This window comes from Rutidosis leptorrhynchoides, chromosome 3 (genome assembly GCF_046630445.1).
Source record: "Rutidosis leptorrhynchoides isolate AG116_Rl617_1_P2 chromosome 3, CSIRO_AGI_Rlap_v1, whole genome shotgun sequence".
NCBI classification, from domain to species: Eukaryota; Viridiplantae; Streptophyta; class Magnoliopsida; order Asterales; family Asteraceae; genus Rutidosis; species Rutidosis leptorrhynchoides.
Window position 1 is genome coordinate 148,328,502 of NC_092335.1, and position 4,863 is coordinate 148,333,364.

Here is a 4,863-nt window from a genome sequence, read left to right on the forward strand (position 1 = left end):
ACCATTGAAGAGGTATACACTCTCTTCATTTCTTGTTAATTAGTAAGCATCATTTCACAACTTGATCCTAATTGGGATTTAACTTTAAAGGTTAAAGATTAACAAGTTTAATTGGTAATAATTTTCATGCTTCCGCTTTAATTTGATCTTTAAATGTTTCTAGTATGTTTATGAACTTGTTAAAACCCAACAATAATTATATACACTCATAAATAATTAAATCCTCATGGTGTAAATTATCCAAATAATTTATCTCAAGTGATAATATTTTAGAAAACCGATTTTCTAAAATCCAAGTGTCGCGTATTTACTTAACGATCCAATCGCTAAGATTAAATACATTTAAAGTGTCGGTAAGCTTGTTATTGGGTATGACCCGACTTGGATCATAACATATTAGCCACATTAATTAAATATGTCTCTCGGGCATACGAAAAACCTTCATATATATCATAAGTTGTAAATAATAATAATTACCCCTTTTTTATCATAAGTAATTAAATGATAATGAAATCCATTACTTATATCATAAGTTTAATAATTAGTCACAAGTTTTAAATCAAAAGTTCATCGGGTCGTATCCTGAGCCCCGGGTGTCGGTTTTTGTCGAACCTTACATATATCTCCGCCTAAGCAAACCACCCAACACTTTGATACACTCAAGAACACCCTAAGAACAGTCCACAAGTTGTGATGTACAGCCATTACACTACTTGGAACTTCAATTCACTCAAAATCGTGTTTTAGACGTAACGGGTGATTCGTGGCTCGGATTGAGATGATCCGAACATGAAAGTTCGCCCCACCATCAGTCCTAACACACTAACACACCGTAAAGTCACCAAAGATGGTCACAAAGTCGGACCAAACCTGGTTCATACCAAAATCACATTTCAATCTTAACAAAATACCACTTTGATCATATCTAGGGCTCCGGGAATCGAAACGACATGAATCCGGAGTCTAAAAATAATATCTTGATGAGAGAAACTCATCTAGATACTTTATTTTAACTTTTATAACAGTCATAATTCCAGAATTAAATAAAAAGCTGCTGTCCCAATTATATCAAACCGAAAACATACGTATTCGAGTAATTCTACGCATACAAACACCATTACAACAACAAGTAATCATCATACTATTAATATATAATCAAAATACAGAAATATAATGAAAAATCAAAAGTTCAAGGGTTAGGGTTTATACCCTAATCAAGAAACGAGAAGTATAATCGCGTAGAGAACGGAACGAGGAACGCGTTGGTGTTAACTGATCCTTGATCCAAGCTATAAAAATTGATGAAGATGATGATGATGGGTGTTGGTGCCGTCGCCAAAAGAAAAGAGGGAGGAGGAGGAGAGCAAAAATAAAAGCTAGGTTTTAGGGAAATTTTGGTGGAATGAAAATAATCACCAAAAAAAGAAATCAAGGGAGTAATACTCCCTCCCTCCCCCCATTCGGCCAAAATTGGATGGGGTGGGCCCCATGGTGGGCCAACTTTCTAAATGTGAAATCCCTTGTGGCCCGGAAGCCCGAACGAAACCCGAAACGCGAAAACACGCTTACGCGATTAAAAATTCGGAGAGATAACAAACGCGCGACGAAAAATAAATATAAATACTCTATATAATTGTATGATCTTAAAATATCATATTTAAAATAATTAGGATTTAAATATCCCAAAAACGCGACCGTTGGTTTGAAAACCGAAAAGATTCGCCGGATAGAAATCCGCGACACGTAGAAACGTACAAATTAAAATATGAATACAATTATTCACGTAACACTTAATAATTAATATATTATTATTAATTTAATAATATAGGTCATAGAAATGACGTAGCACAATTAACAGTTAACGGTCGTTAATTAATTAACGGTAAAAGATAACGGAAAAAGTAGGGTTGTGACAATTTACCAATTAACTTCTGATATTCACTTATATTTTCAAGTAAAAAATCTGAACTGGAAAAATCATCTTTATTAGAAAACATAACACCAGATTCTAAAGGAGTAACAACAGGTTTACTTAGCAAGCATACCAAATTCAGCTAAAACTTCTAAACAGTATTTCCTTTGACAAAGAACAAAGTAATCATCATTTTCAATAAGTTCTAATCCAAGAAAGTATTTAAGTTTACCTAAATCTTTAATCTTAAACTTAGTTTTAAGAAAATCTTTACATTCTTTAACAACAGCTTCAGAACTACTAGTAATGATTATGTCATCAACATTAACAAGCAAATACGCACAATTATTACTATCAATCTTAACTAACAAAGAATAATCATTTACACTTTGTTTAAATCCATATTCAAACAGAACATCACAAAGTTTGTCATTCCATTTTCTAGGAGCTTGTTTAAGATCATACAAAGATTTAACAAGTTTGCATACTCTAGTATCACTTTTATCAAAATAACCTTCAGGTAAAGTTATGTAAACATCTTCTGTCAAGTCACCATAAAGAAATGCATTGTTAATATCAACTTGATACAATGGCCAGTTATTTTTACAAGCAACCGATAAGATAAGTCTAACAGTAACCATCTTAACAGCAGGAGAAAAAGTTTCATCAAAGTCTATTCCTTCTCTTTGATTAAAACCTTTAGCTACTAACCTAGCTTTATACCTATCTATCTCACCAGTTGACTTGTATTTAATTCTATATACCCATTTAGAACCAATAGGCTTTCTACCTTCAGGTAAATCACTTAAAAACCAAGTATTGTTTCTATTTAAAACCTCAATTTCATCATTCATGGCATTAATCCAGTTTTGATCAACACAAGCCTCTTTGAATGGCTTTGGTTCAAGTCCTTTGTTTAAACTTGTAACAAAACAGTAATTTTCAGACTCCAGTTTAGAATAGTTCAAGTAATTGTTGATACTGTACTTAACATTATTGTTAAGAACATAATCTTTAAACTTAACAGGAATTTTAGTTTCTCTACTTAATTGAGGTGTACAGTTAAAAACATTATCAGTTAAATTGCCTTTAGGGACAGTTTGTGTCTCAATACTATCAACATTGGATGTTGCAGGTACACCATCACTTTGTGACTCAATTCAGCCATAAAGTAAGGCATGATTGCCATCATCCTTAGTACCGCCTCTCCCTTCATCATTGGGACTTTCAAACTCAGTTGATTCAAAATTATTTAATTTAGTTTTTTGTTTTAGAACAAAAGTAGTTTTCTCAAAACAATCAAATTTTTTTTGATAATTAACATTATCTTCAGCAAAATCAGTTTTGAAAACAGAAGCTAATTTGAATGGAAAAATATTTTCATAAAATTTGACATCTCTTGAAAAAATAAAGGTATTATCATCTAAACAGAATAATTTGTAACCCTTTTGAAAATTAGAATACCCAATGAAAACACATTTTAAAGCTCTACTGGAAAACTTGTCATGATTGTTCAAAACAGTAGCAAAATAAAGATAACCAAAAGTCCTTAAGTGGGAGAGATTAGGACACTTTCCATAAATCAATTCATAGGGACACTTGCCAGACAAAACATAAGAAGGAAGCCTGTTAATCAAATAAATAGCAGTTAGAATGCATTCAGACCATAAATACAAAGGTAATCCCTCCTGAAACATAAGGGATCTAGCTACATTAAGAAAATGCCTATGTTTCCTTTCAGCTATTCCATTTTGTTGTGGGGTATAAGTACACGTAGTTTGATGTATAATACATTTATCTTTAACAAAACTACTCATTTTATTATTTAAAAATTCTGTTCCATTATCACTTCTTATAATTTTGACAGTGTTACCAAATTGATTTAAAATTAAGTTGTAAAACATTTCAAAGCAGTTAAACACTTCTTCTTTTGTTTTTAACATATAAGTCCAGACAGCCCTAGAAAAATCATCAACAACAGTAAAAAAAATATCTAAATCCCTCTTTACTTTTTACTTTATAAGGACCTCATGTGTCAAGATGTATTAAGTCACCTAATTTTTTTGTTTTATGCTCACTTAATGGAAAAGGATCTCTTGTTTATTTTGCTTTATGACAAGTTTCACATGGTTCATTATTGTTATTGATCTTATTAAAACCAAGTTTATCACTTAATTCATTTAGAGCTTGATTTGCAGGATGTCCAAGTCTTTCATGCCACAGTTTATTTTTAGACAAATTTGAATAAATCATATTAAACCTAAACATCTTACCATTGAAACTTTCATCAAAGAAGTAAAGACCATCAAACTAATTACCATTCCCCATCAGTCTTTTTTGAATTAAATCCTGAATGTAACATTTATTTGCATCAAAACTAACAACTAGATTGCTATCTTTAATCATTTTATTCACAGATAGTAAACTAACACAGTATTGAGGAATAACCAACACATCATATAGTTAAATATTATCAGACAATTTTAAATTTCCCATTTGTAAAATTCTAGCAACAGTGCCATTTGGGTGATTAACAGTTAAATTTAAATCTGAAACATCAATAACTTTGTTTAAATTTTGAGAATTTGAAATGTCACGACCCTACTTTTTCCGTTATCTTTTTCAGTTAATTATTTAACGGCCGTTAATTGTTAGTGTGCCACATCATTTCTATGACCTATATTTTTTTTTTAATAATATATATATTAATTATTATGTGTTATGTGAATATTTGTATTCATATTTTAATTTATACGTTTCTACGTCTCGCGGATTTCCATCCGGCGAATCTTTTCGGTTTTAAAACCAACGGACGCGTTTTCGGGATTTTTAAATCCTAAATATTTTAAATATGATATTTTAAGATCATATTATTATATAGTGTATTTATATTTATTTTTCGTCGCGCGTTTGTTATCTTTCCGGATTTTTAATCGCGTAAGTGCGTTTTC